The sequence below is a fragment of the Colletes gigas genome, unplaced genomic scaffold, assembly GCF_013123115.1.
Source record: "Colletes gigas isolate AHSC1104 unplaced genomic scaffold, ASM1312311v1 Colletes_gigas_Sc00002, whole genome shotgun sequence".
NCBI lineage: Eukaryota > Metazoa > Arthropoda > Insecta > Hymenoptera > Colletidae > Colletes > Colletes gigas.
The window spans coordinates 2,777,492-2,795,486 of NW_025106631.1; the positions used below are offsets into that span (position 1 = coordinate 2,777,492).

General features: G+C 40.1%; 1 protein-coding gene across 2 annotated transcripts in view; it reads left to right on the plus strand.

Annotated features, from left to right (window-relative positions):
• LOC122398795 (box A-binding factor-like) overlaps window positions 1-17,995 on the plus strand; it is a 70,729-nt gene that overhangs the window by 2,778 nt on the left and 49,956 nt on the right. The gene's annotated exons all lie outside the window — the stretch shown is intronic.

Sequence of the window (17,995 nt, forward strand, 5' to 3'; positions counted from 1 at the left end):
CCGCGGTGCCTGTGATCCTGTCGCTGCCGCAGCTTCCGTTTCCAGGAACCTCGAAAACCGTTACGAAATACCGAAATTTCAGACTATATCGTCTCGAGTTACACTTCTTGCTATAACTATTGTTTTTTAGGTTTTATGCGCTTGTTTCTGAGGTACAAACACTGAAGAGTCGCAGAGAAAAGGGATAGATTTTTATTCACCTTCAAAACCAGAACTTTGACCCTTAGTCGATAGGGTAGGCACTAGGATATCCTTCATACTTCATAATAAGATTTTCAATGTTCTTGCTCTGGTCAATTCTATGTTAATTTGCGTTGTAAAAATAAAAATTGTAGTCTCAATATGCTTGTTTGAGCATATAGCGAGTAATCGTATATAGAATGTTGTAATTAGGTCTATTATAAACGTTATACTTTTAGTGGAAGGCAATTCTTATACTTTGTGGATGAATTTGCTAATCTTAGATTAGTCATTGAAAATTCCAGCAGTATTATGTCCTGTACCAAGGGAATATTTTGTTGGATAGCAATTAAACTACTAAAACTATTCATTTAGTTTTAATAGAAGGCAATTCTTGAGCTTTATAGATGCATTTGCTCCTCTTAGAATAGTCATTGAAAATTGTAGCAGTATTATGCCCTGTACCAAGGGAATATTTTGTTGGATAGCAATTGAACTACTAAAGCTATTCATCTAGTTTTAATACAAGGCAATTCTTGTACTTTATAGATGAATTTGCTCCTCTTAGAATAGTCATTGAAAATTCCAGCAGTATCATGTCCTATACCGAGCAATTATACCAATTTATAGCAATTAAACAGTTGTTTTAAGCGGCCAAGTTATGCAAGAAGTGTAACGGAGCTTAAAATATTTAAAAATTCAGAAGTGTCTAAATTTTCCAAATCCCTTTCTATTTTTTGGGGCTTCATAAGTATTTCTGACACGATTTTTGCCATTTTGCGGAGTCATTGTTGTTTGTGCGAGCGCACAGCGGTTTTTTGAGAGTGGAAAACGACCGGGATCGTTGTTTTCCTCGACGACGCGTTAGAATCGCGTTCTCGTAGACCTTCGGTTCCTTCGGACGAGGTCACGAAAGAGCAGAGGAGTCGGAGTTCACGCAAAGAGACGATCGCCATTTTTCAACACGTAACGAAGCTAGTCAACACTCGAGTGCTACTAGTATCAATTCAATCGCGATTATTGAAAAATCCATACCTACGAAAATGTTTTTTTTGCCCCCATTTTCTATTCTATTTGCTCACGGTATTTCGAAATTGTCCCTTCAGCTTGGCAAATGTCCTTTGTTGGTCAATAGTAGAAGAAAAAAAAGAGACTTTGCGACTGGTATCTTTTCTTCGAACGGACAAAACACCTCGACCGATAAAAAGAAAGACCGTGGAAACCTTCGACCCAAGCAATAAATTTTCCTCGATAAGCTCACGCTCCACGGTGATTCACGGTTGCTCTATCGACGATCCATTTGTTTGCATTATTCCTTTGGCCCGTCTGTTCGTCAGTCCGCACACATAACCCCTCTTTCCGCCGCCATTTGCCATCGCTGTCAACGTAGCCTCTGGTTACGCTAACTCGATGGCGATCCCAAACTCGAGGAACGTTTTATGCAACAAATTCCAACAAAAAAAACTTGCGTAACGTTAAAATCTACGTTCCTTTACTACTATTTTTTGATACAAGAATTCGTAGAACACAGACTGGCGTAACGTTTAATAATTAGGTTCGTGTGTACGCGAAAGCAAACTTGTTACATATTTAGTCGAGGGTCCAAGTCCACTCGTTATCAGAGTTTTTCTACCATCCAGCCGATCTCACAACGTTATGGGTCAATGTACGCAACAATAGCACGATATTGGCGTTTGTTCGCGATCGAATAGATCGTAGCATCGTCCCGTGGAATTTTGTACAAAATCAGGCACCGATCATTTCTACGGTCAATCATTTAAAATACCAATTCCGCGTGGGTCATTTCTGAACTAACGATCACAACAACGACGAAAGTTTTAAGTGAAATCGTGTTATTAGAGTTCCCTGAAAGTGTTGAAACAAGAATTCGTGATACGTGGACTTTGGTTTCTTTATTTCTGATCGTCATTGGACACATTTTGGGGTATCAGAAACCGGATTTTAACGCTCGTGGAGCTTCCATTGGGTGCCCCATCTGGTATAGGTCATCGTTTCGCGACCACACCGGCGGAGTTCACAGGTAAACCCGTGAAAGAAGAGGAGGGGGAGGTGGAGGGGGAGGAGGATGCGCCAGTGGTATCATCATGGATGCCCGGGAATGGCCGCTACGCTGAAACGCGAATGGCCGTTACGACCGAAAAGAATTCCTTTCTCCACGGTTCGCTCCGCCTTCCTGGTTAAATTTGCCGCGACGGCCCTTCGAAGATGGTCGAACCCCATCGTTGGTTATCTACCGGTGTACGAGCCAACGTGCCATCGCGAACGGGGAAACCTGATGATTCGACGAATCCGCGAAGCGGCCGAACCGTGTGTCCCCTCCGCGGGCGGAGTGAAGCGGTTCAGCGAGTTCCGGATAACTGCCTGCCCGGGACCACCCGTATAATTGAACGGGAACGACGTTTTACGATCAAAATGGCGCGATTTTCGAGATCATTTCGAACACATTAGCGTTCGATCTGTAAACTATTTGTGTTATGGGATCGTCTGTAATTTATACAGGGTGTCCCAGCGGGAAGAGGATGATTCTGGATCGAAAATAAAGAATAAAATTTGTTCATTTGAGGTTTCGTTGTCAAGAAAATCAATTCTTAATTGATCTGGATAGAAATTAGTATCAATTTGATGTACTGTGTTACCTATGTTTATGGATTTGAAGTAGATTTAAATGAAAATAAGGCGTGTAATTTACTTATTAAACTAACTTAATACATACAAAAATTGTTGAGAATTGCTCATCGTGCTATATATACAATTTTCTAAAATAGAATTTTTTAGAGATCTTTATAAATTAGATTTGTGTGAAGTAATGGATTCTATTGTATTCTGTATTTTTAATTAAATGATTCTCGTTTGTAATTGAGGAGTGCATAAAATATTCTTCTTATACTCGTTTCTTTTAACATGACCCCATAGATACAAACGAAGGAGTGTTAAATATGGGGACCATGATTAGACAAAATTTGAGATAATAGACAACAAATAAAATGATAATACGTGCTTAGGAAATCATGTCAACATGAGTGTACAGAAGTACAAAAAACATAATAAAAGCCTGTATCGATATCTATTTATCTAAGCCATAGTTAAGTTCTGGACAATGAAATCTCAAATGAAATAATTTTATTCTTCATTTTCAATTTGTTTTTTTTCACGTAGAATCACTTCCTCTTGGTTGTACCATCGATGCTGGGACACCCTGTATAGTCCAATCTACAAGGTGTCTCGAATATAAGTGATCAGATTTGATCAGATTTGATTAGACGATCTGAACAAAGTTTTATGAAATTTACAAATAAAATAGACTATTCCCTTAGTGAAAAGATGTAAAAAATAGTTTCGTACCTTTTTAAAGTTCGAATCTATTACGATTGAAAAGATTTATTTGGTAACAGTAATTTGGTTTGTTATTTTTTTCCGCGTGCCGCTCGTGATTCGAACGATCGATTTTTCGCGTCGATCGCGAGCCACGAGCAATCGTTTACGAGCGGGTCGCAGCCTTCGTGTACCGTTGCGTCATTTACGTTCTGCATAGGTACCCATTGTTTTCGAGTTTCCTGAGGTGCATTACGACTGGACGTGGCTCGTAACACGCCAGCCAAGCTACGTGCAAAACATGCTCGGTCGTCGCGTTCGCCTCGACGCTGGATCTTCTCCCAGAGACGAAATTGTTACACAAAAATAACGATCCAAGATAAACAATCGCCATTTTAATACTCGAATAAAAATGAAAATAAAACAGTTCATTCATGGAAACTTTGTACAAATTAAACACGTTCACTGTCCATGACTCGTATGTGGGTCATATCACCACGCTATTGGATACGCCGTTGAGAAACTGGACAGTGAACGCGTTAACAGTTCAAACGATTATAGTTTCTTCCGGAAGTGGTGGTTTCTAATGATTTTAAACACGTTTCACTCGTTTTTCGTGGCCATCCTGACGCACTGGGGACCCACGTAGTCGAGCTAATCGTTCGTGGTGGAGAATAGTTGGCGCGTTACGTGTTCAAGGCCACGCAAAGTTAAACTAAACGCACCTACGCGACGCACCGTTCGTCGAAAAGATCGACGATCGGCGCGAGTTTCATAGATCAGGGTAATTTTAGCAAATTTATAACACAGGGGGGCAGATCCTCCTTCAAAAGCAGTAAATTTGTCGAAAGTCATGGGGAGGCGCTGATACAACAACAATTAAATAGATTTATTTCTAGCATATTTTAGAGAACAATGTGTTCGTTGCATGAGTCACGGTGGACAATAATGGATTACACGTTTTCCTCCGTAACTTTCGTGAACCCATAATGCACATTTTATGGACTATTATGACTATAATGGTTTATGGTCGCGAAACGACAATGGATTACGGGTCGAACTTGCACGAACTCGATTTACTCTACCATAAACCTTCTCAATTCTCAAATAAACTCAATTTTTGAGGTATAGTTCGAAAAATGTGCAAAATGTGGGACGCCATATTGGAAATATCTAATTAACACTTTGACTGCCTCGTCACCCATATATGATTTACCATTATGATACTAGAAAAATTAATTCTCAAGTTAAGACGTCGAGGGAAATAAATTTGAACGAAAATAAGTACCGAAACAAATTTTAGGTTATGTAGCTTACAATGGTCTAAAATCAAAATCTTACTCTTGCAAAATATTATACTGTTTTGATCTGGCAGTGAAAGTGTTAATACTATATTTAATTTCCACGTAATTGGAAGCACACCGAGTAGGTTTGGTACAAATAATAATGTTAATATTCAACGAAAAATTCAGACAACGTCTACAATCAGTCGAACCACTTTGCTCTTGATCAGGCAACGACGAGCTACGATTTTCCAAATTACGAATCGAGAGCTACGGAGACCACCCATTGTCCTCTGGTCGCTCGGTTATTTCACGCATCCACCACTAGATTGCGCTTATATCCGGTAATAATAAAGAAAGAGTTGCGATTTAGGTACCGCGAGTCTCCCTTAGTTCGAGCAAGGCACGCCCGTCGCGCACTTGTCCCTATTAGAAGCTTTCGATCTCCCCACAGACGCGTCCACACCTCCGTAACAGGCAACGAGTAACTTCCAACCGATCAGTCGCAACAATAAATCAAGAATAAACTTTCTCTCGAGTATCCCGGTGAAAATTCGTTCTGTTGTACGATCGACGCGATTAGGATGGAATTTGATCGACTGTTTTTTTTAGAAAAATTACCGAGGCGAGGGACGAGAAGCAGGGATCGATACCTCGCGGAAATCACCGAGAAAACTTCCGTGCGTCGACGGGTAGACGAGTAGAACGAAGTAGCACCGGTGTCGACCGAATTGAAGGCAATTCTCGCGACGACTGATTTCACGAAATGCCGAATGATATAATGCACGCTAGCGGCGTCGATACGATATCCGACACACGCGTCGGTTTCTATCTCGGCAGCGTGCAACGCGAAATGGTGGGTGGCGTTCTATCGGGCAGTGTACCAGCCACCGCGATACCACTTATCTCGCGATACACCGGCGTTCGACCAACAGACTTTTTAGCTACTTCCTAAGGCTCGAACTAATCCCGGAAACCGTTCATAGAAATATTAAATACTAGGTCTGGGTTAGTTAACCCCTTGCCTTACGATTTAATTTACAACTGTGCGTGGCAAAAGCGACACCAAGGTTAGGCCAAGTAGACCTATCACGTCTCTGAGACATGATTGCAAGCTAAGGGGTTAAACCACCAGTTCATAAGATACAGAACCCCCAGCAGTAGTACGAAAAGATTGAAAATCTAAACTCTATCTGGGGGCCATTTTCTTCGGGTCCTCAAGACCATTACACAGAGGAAGAATATAACATCAAATCGTTCATAGATAGACTCCAAGCTACCGATTATTTAGAGTAACATTGACGATGCTAGGATAGTTCGATTCTTCATCCAAAAATGGCGCCTTCGCGTTAACAGTGAGAAGCCATTTTTGGGCACAACGAGTTCTCCTTAAACTGTTAAAATTTCTCATGCACGAGATTCGAACGAAACCGAGTACATGTAGGTTCGAACCAGGGGCATATTCTCCTCGAGTAAACATCGTCTTTTCACACGGAGTAACGTCCAACGACGCTGCTCCAGAATAACACCGCGTTATCTCGTGTTTTGATAGGAATCTTCGACTTTGGCCGTTCGGTACATACGCGTATCGGATCTAATCGATCTCCACGTTTCTCCTACGGTTAATCCTCCAACCCCGGGATGGTCCCCAGGTCCGTGTACCCGTGTCCCCGGGTAAGCGATACGGTCGTAAGACGCGCGTGTCCCACGGGCCTCGGGAATGCCTCTGAAAACGCGGATATCGTTCCTAGGAACCGGCCACGAACGCTCCAACGAACGGAGGATCGCGGTACGAGCCGGTTGAGAACCACTGTTGGTGTGCAACTACTCCAGATAAGGTATCGGCTGTGGCGGTCGGTCCGCGATAACGCTTCGCAGCGCGACCCAACGTAACGCATCGTCCCGCTTTGCCTCGTTTCTTCCGTCCTCGTCCACCTTCCATCTTCGCCCCTCCAACCCCGACGATTCTAGGTCCTCCTCGTCGTGGCTTCGTACGTACATCCGACTCGCGCAACCGGTCGCGCAACGTCAGGCGTTCAAGTCCAATTCTTCCGCCACTTCGAAATTATATTCTGTTTCTGCTCGATAGGAGTGGGGGCAGGGGACCATTTGTACACAATTTTTACGTATTCGAATATTTTTACGATCATTCGTCGAGTATTCAAATACTTCTGTGGGGTATTCGAATCGTTTTAGTTCGATTTTCTTATATTTTAAATGTTTGGATACTTGGATATTGGAGTAGTCAAATGTTGTTGAATTATTCGAATTATTTCGGTGATACGAATATTTGAATACAATTCGAATACTGTGTATAGCTCCAATATTCGAATACTTGAGTATTGTTGAATTATTCGAATTATTTCGGTGATTCGAATATTTGAATACTGTGTATATGTCAAATATTCGAGTATTCAAATATTGTTGAATTATCCGAATTATCCACAACTTTTACGTATTTGAATATTTTTATGATCATTCGTCGAATATTCAAAACCTTCTGTGGGTATTTGAAACGTTTCAGTTCGATTTTCTTGTATTTTAGATGTTTGGATACTCGAATATTGTTGAATTGTTCGAATAATTTCGGTGATACGAATATTTGAGTACAATTCGAATACTGTGTATATCTTAAATATTCGAGTACTCAAATATTGTTGAATTATTCGAATTATTTCGGTGATTCGAATATTTGAATACAATTAAAATACTGCGTATATCTCACATATTCGAGTACTTAAATATTGTTGAATAATTCGGATAATTTCGGTGATTCGAATATTTGAATACAATTCGAATACTGTGTGTATCTCAAATATTATTGAATTATTCAAATAATTTCGGTGATTCGAATATTTGAATAGAATTCAAATACTGTGTGTATCTCGAATATTCAAGTACTCGAATATTGTTGAATTATTCGAATTATTTCGGTGATTTGAATATTTGAATACTGTATATATGTAAAATATTCGAGTACTCAAATATTGTTGAATTATTCGAATTATTTTGGTGATTTGAATATTTGAATACTCTGTATATCTCAAATATTCGAGTACCAAAAATATTATTGAATTATTCGAATAATTTTGGTGATTTGAATATTTGAATAGAATTCGATTACTGTATATATGTCAAATATTCGAGTACTCAAACATTGTTGAATTATTCGAATTATTTCGGTGATTCGAATATTCGAGTACTCAAATATTATTGAATTATTCCAATATTTGAGTACCATTCGAATACTTTGTGAATCGATCGAATATTTGAATAATATTTGAGTATATAATAACCTCACGATATTCGAGTACTTCAATATTCGAATAATATTCATACATTCAAATATTCAAAATTCAGATCTGGGAATGATCGTCGAATTTTTCTTTTTTCGAGTATTCCAAAGCTTGAATGACTCAAATATTCGAATACAATTCAAATACCTTGTGAATCGATCGAGTATTTGAATATCTATGGCATTCGAATACCGTGAAGGTGAATCTTGAACTTCGTGTTTCATTTTTTTATTAGAAATAACCTCACGATATTCGATTAATTCAATATTCGAATAATATTCGAGTAATTCAATATTCGAATAATATTCGTACATTCAAATATTCGAAGTTCAAATCTGGGATTGATCGTTGAATTTTTCTTTGTTCAAGTATTCCAAAGCTTGAATGACTCAAATATTTGTATGCAATTGGAATATTTCGAGATTCCACGCATTTTACGAATCCATCAATGTCTATAATTCATTGTCGGAATTTTGTTTTCCGCCAACTGTTATTGGTCGCGTCTAAAATAATCACAGGATTGTTCAATCTCAAAATATATGATGATTCAAAATGGATGATACGTTGATCGAACGAGGCTATTATGGTTTAGTGAATCGGTAACGGTTTCGACCACGCGGAGTAGAAACGTTAGCCTCAGCGTACGAAGAAGTGAGTCAGGCGAAACGCGACTTAATTTGCATACACATTTACATGTTACAAAGAGAACGGAGGGAAACAAAAAGATAACTAAGAAACTGTAGATTTTCATTACTAGAATAATTTACACTATTTTATCAAAAATGTCTGACACACTTCAGCGTAAATCAAGTAAATAAAAAATGATCGAAAGTCCAGTCAAAACTTGGATCGACAAGTCAGAGAAATATAAATCATCTAGATCTAGAACTTTTTTTAGAGTTCAGAACTGTAGTTTTTACTGTCATTACGAGCTAAAAAGTAACTTATTTCTCTTTTGCTTTCCCGTAACTGTTTCTCGTACACCCTGTATATACACGTTCGAGAAAGTACGCAGAAAGGGGAACCTCATGCTCGTTACGTTTGCGCGGAGCAATCACGTTATCGTGGCGTCCTCGAACGCGAATGTCGTTCGTCCGATTATTGCTTTCCGGTCGATTTTTCGCTTCGACGCCGATTTTCGCTCGCTCCTAGTATCTATATAACTTCCAAACAATTCCTAACATTTTCATTCGTACTTTATTCTTAATCCACAAAACACGTGGGCATAAACAACAAACGGGAGACTCAGAAAACAGAAAACTAGCGTTAACAAACCAGATCAAGCATAGAAAAGCACTCGACCGGAAGTCACTCTGGTATCGAAGTACATATTATAAAATCTGAGGTTTTAGAACTCCTTTGTTTTAAACAACGCTAGTATCAAACTCGTCATCGTTCTCGTTATTGTTACTATTCGCAGATTAGAGGATCCCAGACGTAAAATAGAATTCCATTAACCCTTTGCACTCCGAATTATATTTCAATTTTGTTTACGTTAACTAAAACAGAGGAACAAATAAATTCAATCGAATATCTGTTTCATTTACACTGTTGCTGTATTTTGTAATTTTTAGTCAATTTCAAATTTCATTTTAAACAGTCATTTATGTCAAGTACCATTCGACATTTTTTCAAGTCCAAACCAAAGAGATATCCGTACACTTGAAAGCTACAAAACACAACAACAGTGTAAATAAAACAGATATTCTAGCAGGTAAATTTCAAATAAAACACTTAAACTCGTTGGGAGCTGGTGGTAACAAAATTGAAATTGTTAAGGATCGACGAGCGTCAGATCGATCGTAAAGGAGGAATAAGTAGCAAAGAAAGGGAGAGAGAGCTTTCGATGAATGGGATCGTCGAGGTGAGACGAGCGACACGGACGATAGAGGTGATAGAAACGCCCACCTCTACGAACCGTCAGAGGCGTAGCGTAACTCTCTCGAGTGATAGGGTAATCTTTCGCGGGCAGAGATTAGCCAAGGACGTGCAGATAAACCGCGACATTGCTGGCCAGCATTCCTTTCTATCTGGCCCCCTACCCTCTCAGTTTTTCCTCCTCAACGGACTCGATCGTTTTCCCAAACGACGCCTTTCGATTCTTCCTTTCACCCTCAAATCCCCTAGGATCAAAGACCAAGTCCTTACAGAACGATTCATTGGGTTCAAACAATGATCCTATACTTTGTTTTCAACCTCCTTGGCCGAGAAAAGTAGCTTGGTTCTATGTTTGTTTATACTCTATTTGTCTATTTTATCTATTAGAAATTCTACACTGTAGACTCTACTTATTGTCTAAATTTATTTGGCTCACTTTACGTATCAAGAATCTGCTTTAATTTTCTCATTAAAAAAGGAACCTAGAAAATTGGTTCTATTTTTATTTATATCCCATTCGTCTATTTTAACTATTAGAAATTGTGCACTGTAGATTCTACTTATTGTCTAAATTTATTTGGCTCACTTTACGTATCAAGAATTTGCTTTAATTTTCTCTTTAAAAATCGAAAGCAACCTAGAAAATTGATTCTATGTTTATTTATATCCTATTCGTCTATTTTATCTATTAGAAATTCTGCACTGCAGACTCTATTTATTGTCTAAATTTATTTGGGCCACTTTACGTATCAAGAATCTGCTTTAATTTTCTCATTAAAAAAGGAACCTAGAAAATTGGTTCTATGTTTGTTTATATCCTATTCGTCTATTTTATCTATTAGAAATTCTACACTGCAGACTCTATTTATTGTTTAAATTTATTTGGTTCACTTTACGTATCAAGATTCTGCTTTAATTTTCTTTTTAAAAAAGGAGCCTAGAAAATTAACTCAAACTAATAGTTCTGTCGAAGTTCGTAAATTTACTCCCACAGTCTCAACCACCATGCTGGTTCCTAACATCTCGCTAGACTCTTTGGACAGTCGAAACCTTCCAGAGTAGAACCCCTCGAATACTATACAAAATTAAAAAAGAAATCAATTTTTTGCCAGCCTCGCAACCAAATACAAAATATCTAATAATTTCGTCCATCGAACCACGACCTTGCGGTTTCCCAGACCCAGGAAACGCGTCTCCTTGGATCGCGGTTGAACCACGGGTGGCCACCTGCGGCCACGTTTATGGGGGTGCGCGCGAGAGTCCTTTGCAAACGCAAAGAAACGTTTTTTTTCCCCCCCTGTTGGTCGCCCCGTCGGAGACAGCTGAACAATCGCGAAGAACGGACACGCGTGTGCTTCGCACGTTCCGTAGTCGAAGCACGGTGATCCGTCGGTAGGTGGTCGTTGATAAGAGCCGGGGGGAAAAAAAAACTGAAAAAAGCCGGTTATTTTCCCATGCGAGTTCGAGAACGGAAACGAAGTTGGGGCCAAAGTCGTGCACGGCTGTCCTTTCGTACGGTTTGCCGCGCATGCGGGCGTTATCGGTCGAACGGAGTCGACGAGGCTGGTTTCCAAACCGGCGAAACGTTATTGTTCGACGTCGATGTGCTCCCGCGGGAAGGATGCACGGAGTCGCGGGTCCCATAGGAACGAAAACCGCCCCTAAAACGCCCCCGACGCTCGCGGACGGTTATCTGCGCGCGCCAGACGCGCACGATGCGATCTCGATCGTCCGAAACGACGTCTGTTTAAATATTCCGTCCTCAGGATCCTTCCACGAACCGATCGGACGCTTCCCTTCCGCTCCGCGACGATTATTCGCTTTATTTGTCCGTTATATAACGCGTTCGCGGGAAACAAACATGGCCGCCAGGGTCTGTCTATTGACAATCCAATATGGCCGCCACCAGTCGATATTATTTAATTGTAATTTCGTAGATCGTGTTCTCTTTCATGTGTACGTTTTAAATAGCCATCGAAGGGACATTAGAAATGTTTGTTTGTATAAAATAGATCGCAGGTGACGGTATTTCTAATATTTATTCTGGAATTATACGTTGACGCCTTTGGTCGATGCGCAGTGTGAACGCTAGTTCGTTCGAGACGAATGTAACCTAACCCAGACCTAAAAAAAAGTTATTTAATAATAAGAATAATTAGTTTTCATATATCCAGTGAAAACTATTAATAATTGTATTTAGTTTTATAGTAAAAATTGAACATTGCAACGGAGAATGGGAAAGAATTAAACTGCAGGATATTAAAATTTAACATGTATGATATATTAAAATTTAACATATATGATATATTAAAATTTAACATATATGATGTATTATAATCCATTGCAAAATTGACTCCAACGAAGCACAGACGAATGAAACGTTGTTTGTTTGCTCGCGTAATTACTGGAAACGGGTCAAAAATTTCCAGAACGAATAGTCGGGATCCCAAGACGCACGCAGACGTTCAGTTGGCGAGAAATTTGTTATCGATCTGGCCGGCGGTACGAACAGAAGGCGAATTCGACCCCGTCGCGGCGTAAGACGATCCCGGAACGCGTACGAGGTGGTTTGGCGAATCGTAAACCGTAACCAAATCGTAACCATCTCTGCTGTATCGCCGTACCAAAGTTCCGCGAGCTAATGCCATCTGTGCATCGCGGCTCGAACGACTCGTGTTACGACTCCCGGTGAGCTGACTCGCAGATCCGATGAAATCGTAACCGTTTCATGCGCGAACTTTGTTCGCCGAACGGGAGAAGCGAGAAATCGAGAAGGGTACAGAGAAACGTGCGGGTTATCGACTGGAAAAATCACGCCGGAGGATCGAGCATTCGTTCTCGGGAGAACGGTGTCTCGATGGAAATTTATTCGAGGTTTCATTGCGGGGAAAATGGGTTATGAGTTACAGACAGTGTCGAATTAAAATATTCACTCTGAACCTCGTATGATATTAATATGTTTACACTTTGTTGATGGATCTATCGAAACGTTTTAAATACAAATGTATACCGAGCTTGTATGGAAACAAAGTAAATTCAATGTTCGACGAATTAACTATGGACGCTCGGTCGATCGGTCGACTGTGTGCGTTGAACGCCCATGAGCGTTCAACATGTGTGTTATTTGAGGCGAGAAAAAGCTTCCCGCACATGACTTGTGCTTATGCAAAAATCGCGTAAAGGGTTGGTAGAAAGAACTGTTTCAGTAAAAATTGATCCGAGAAAATCGTTCAAACATCGAGAATGAGAAAAGACCCGGATGTAATCGGTCCCGATTACGTTTGTCGAGGGAAGCCCGACGAGAGGGTCGCAGATTTTTCGTCCACGGAGGAACGATGAAGGGTGGATCGTAAATGGTTAATCCAGCGTGTCGAAAGCACCGCCATAAAATAATAACGAGGCAAATATTTGCGATCGCCCCTTTCCGCACGGCTGGTCCGGTGGAAACGTTTCAGCGCGCGACCACGTATCCTGCGCAAAGGACGTCGAAAAGAGGCGGAAGGATCCGAAACTTCGGTCCTGTCCATCGGTTAATCCCGATGGGATTCCCAACGATGGATTTACGTCTCTCGCGTGTCGACGTCTCTCCTCTTCCCCGCCATCTTCTTGAAACTTTTCTAAAATTATTTCTCAAGATCCATTACGATCCATAAATATTTTACTCCCCCCATCGCCATCGTTAACGTACGATTTAATATCAGAATTACCTATTATTATAGTGTACTCCTTTTTTAATTTGCATCAAAGAGATTAAAACTATAGACACGCGAAGAAATGTTTAATTCAATGGAAATAAGCGTTTATTAATAATTTTCATTGGATGTATGAAAATTATTCTTGTTATTAAATAACTTTTTTTTATACCATATTCCCTCTCTTATAGAAAATTTAAATCTTTAACAAGTTTTATCAGAAATTATTAAATTTTTACTGCTCTGGTATTTAATTTTGTTTTACGAATACCAATATAAAAATGTGACGATTTCAACGTATGAGACTCGACGACGAGTGTAATCTGGAACTTGTAATTGTGGAGCAAATTAAATTACATTAATTCACCAGCATCGTTGCGCGAGGGATTCCCAATTTTTACAGTCGTGCATAGAATATAGCGGTCGTCGAACTTCGCGGAAGCCTCCCGTGGGAGCCCCCTTTGGTCGATTCGCGAAACAGGAACGAAAGTAACCGGGGAAACGTGGAAAAACGACGAAAACGTTCTGGTCACGTGAAAAGGGTAGCGGGAATCGTTTCGTCTCGCTCTCTCGGTTTCTTTCTCGTCTCTTAACAAACGTAGATTTTGTTATCGCTCTGGGACAGGAGTCCGGCAACGAAACCGGATGTCCGCCCGCGCAGGATGTGACGTCAGAACTGCTGTTCGCCGGCAGGCCAACGGAGTACCGTAAACCTGCCCGCCCGCTTCGTTGCCTGGCTTGTCTGCTCGCTTGCCTGCAATGCAAACAATTTCCATTCTCTCCCTCTTTCACGCTCCCCCCCCCCTCATTTCTTCCTTTTCTTTGCGGGCCCCTTACTTCCGAGTTCGCGCACGAGCCGTCCTTTCCTGAAATTTCGCTCTCGAAACGTTACTTTTCCCTCTTCGCGAACGAATTTATCGAAATACAGGCCTCGATCACGGTTTAATGTTCAAGGGGGGTGTTAAGATGGCGGATAGGGGGAGGCTTGACCTCTTTGGGCCGATTAAAAAAATTTATTATCTAAATTTTAACTGGTTTGACGGGGGGCCCCTTCCATCAAAAGAAAGGTCTTTGCTTTTCGAATTTATGCAAATTTAACCCTTTGCACTCCCGAATTATATTTCAATTTTGTTACCAGCAGCCTTTAAGTGTTTTATTTGAAATTTACCTGCTAAAATATCTGTTTTATTTACACTGTTGTTGTTTTTTGTAATTTTCAAGTGTACGATATCTCTTTGGTTTGGACTTGAAGAAATGTCGAGTGGGGCTTGACGAAGGAGCTCCTTCGAACCACACTCGACATAGGAGTGCAAAGGGTTAATAGCCAGGGTATATATTGGGTATTCCAAATAAATTCGACTAAAAGTGTCTGTTCTTGCATTTCCAATTAAATCTGGCCTAGTCTAGCATTGAAATTTCGATATTCTCAACGAGAATTCTCTTCCAAGAATATCTACAAATCCCGCCATTTTCTATTTTCCTTATCAAGGGGCCTTTAATCCTTCCTTAAAAACCTTAATCCGACCCTGTCTACGAACATCACTCAAGAAAAGATTCTACACACATACCTCCAAACTTATCGAAAATGAAACAATAATTAACATTTAAAGTGTCGAGAAATATTAGGTTATCCAACAAATCCATTCACGTTTCTTCGTTTGACCATTAAATACCGCCAATTTCACATAGAACTTACCTCTACTCCGCCATCTTGCTAGTAATTTAAATATTTCTTCGCGCCAAAAATCTCGTCTATTCGTTTAAAAAATTCATGATACACGCGTGCACATTTATTTCTATGTTTTCGGGCAAATTTTTGTTTCTCGATCGCGATACATTTAAAACGATTGGATTAGGGATCGTCCAAGCAGAAAAGTAAGTATAACTGTCAAAGGGTTGTTGGTGAAAGTTTGACTGTTTGGTCACCACGCGTTACGAGGCAATATTTAGCAAAAGGCAAGGATTTGGAGCACGTTCGAACGGGATGTGTACTGTTGGAGAATGTGACCGATGCGATTGTTGGTAACCTTTCGCGTTAATCTCTCGACCAGGCTGTAAACACCGAACGTGTCTCGTTTGTAGAAAAACAAAGGGGTGTGATGCGGCCAGAACGGGTTGCTTTCGCTCTTGTTTCTCGGTTTTCTGGGCCACGAAAGCTCTGCAAAGGTCGTTTATTTGTTTGCTTTAACGGGTACGTCGGCGCGTGACCTTTCCACGCGCGAAAGCTGCGAACAATGGCGATACGAAACCCCTCCGACCAAAAAGCAACACTCGAGATCGAAGAAGAGTCACACTATATATAAAAAAAAAATAATAAATCCAAAATTCCAGAAAATGAGAAAGATAATTATTGTACACTGTACGGGCCAATTTGGGGGGGCGTGAGGCCAAACCAAATACGAGACTCCACTTGACACTCTATTAACGCTCGGCGACCGACTACTGGAAAAATGTTTTGTTATCTTCTTTTATACCAATTTCGTGCCTATCTCTCGAAAGTGTTTATCTTGGTAACCGGTAGGTAATTTCATCGAATACGCTTTACGACCGTCTATTTAGAAAAAAAGAGAACGAAAAAAAAAACGGTCGTTTATTTTTAGATGCTCGATACGCCGATTTCGTCTAGGTACGATTAATTAAGTCGGGGAATAACGAACGAGAAGCGACGAGGAAAACGACGGTCGGTGACTCGTATCGGTCGAAACTAATAACCGTCTCTCATCCGCAGCTGCGACCCGAGCCACGAAAATTAACTCGAAAATCCTCTCGACTTAATACCCCATTACGCCCTCGATGTGAATATAGTGGGGCACCGCTGACGACCTCCGACCTCTCGACGACTGATTTATTGCCGCTCCCCTCCCCCAAACCCCTCCACTCCCGTCGTTGACTTCACGCGTTCCCCTCCCTCCTTTGCCCCCCTCTGTTTCTTGCTCTCTCGTCCACCGATTCTCGACTCGGCAAACCGAGTCACAGAAGATTAGTAAATCGATACTCCTCGATCGCGACGATATACACGAACTTCCAGCAACGAAATTTGATATAACGTTTTTACAATATATTTACTTAGTTAAGAATACTCGAGCTCTGACGAGTCTCGTAAGATCGTCAGAGCCCGTAAACAAACGTTACCCGCTTAACTGATAGGTGTTTAAAATTTCTGTTAGAATTTTCATCGGTAATGATGTAACAAAATTTGATATAGTACGATGTAATATACACTGTTTTTACAATATATTTATTTGGTTAAGAGTACTCGAGTTGTGAAGACTCTTGGACAATCATTGCCCGGTTAACTGATAGTCCAAAGGTGTTCACCATTTCCGTCACGATTTTCGTTGGCAATAATGTAGCAAAATTGCAAGAGATCTCGGAGCTTCTAAATGAATGCTACCCGCTTAACTGATAGGTGTTTGAAATCTCTGTTAGAATTTTCATCAGTTATGATATTACAAAATTTGATATAGTACGATATAATATACAACGTTTTTACAATATATTTATTTAGTTAAGAGTATTTGAGCTCTGAAGATTCTTGGACAAACATTGCCCGGTTAACTGATAGTCCAAAGGTGTTCACCATTTGTCACGATCTTCATTAGCAATAATATAGGAAAATTGCAAGAGATCTCGGAGCTTGTAAACAAACGTTACCCGCTTAACTGATAGGTGTCCGAAATTTTTGTTACAATTTTTATTAGTAATTATATAACAAAATTTGATATAATACGATATAATATACAACGTTTTTACAATATATTTATTTAGTTAAGAGTATTTGAGCTCTGAAGATTCTTGGACAAACATTGCCCGGTTAACTGATAGTCCAAAGGTGTTCACCATTTGTCACGATCTTCATTAGCAATAATATAGGAAAATTGCAAGAGATCTCGGAGCTTGTAAACAAACGTTACCCGCTTAACTGATAGGTGTCCGAAATTTTTGTTACAATTTTTATTAGTAATTATATAACAAAATTTGATATAATACGATATAATATACAACGTTTTTACAATATATTTATTTAGTTAAGAGTACTCGAGTTTTGAAGACTCTTGGACAAACATTGCCCGGTTAACTGATAGTCCAAAGGTGTTCACTATTTGTCACGATCTTCATTAACAATAATGTACAAAAATTGCAAGAGATCTCGAAGCTTGTAATTGTGTTACTGCTTCATCTATGTTTTATTTATATAGGGTGTCCCTCGTATTTTCCTGAAAGACAGAATTTCGATATATTTCGACGAGCTTTCGAACGAAGTACCATCGAATTTCGTCGAAGGTTGCTTACTCACTGGCGTTTACGGTCACTTGGTTATCTCGAGATTGCG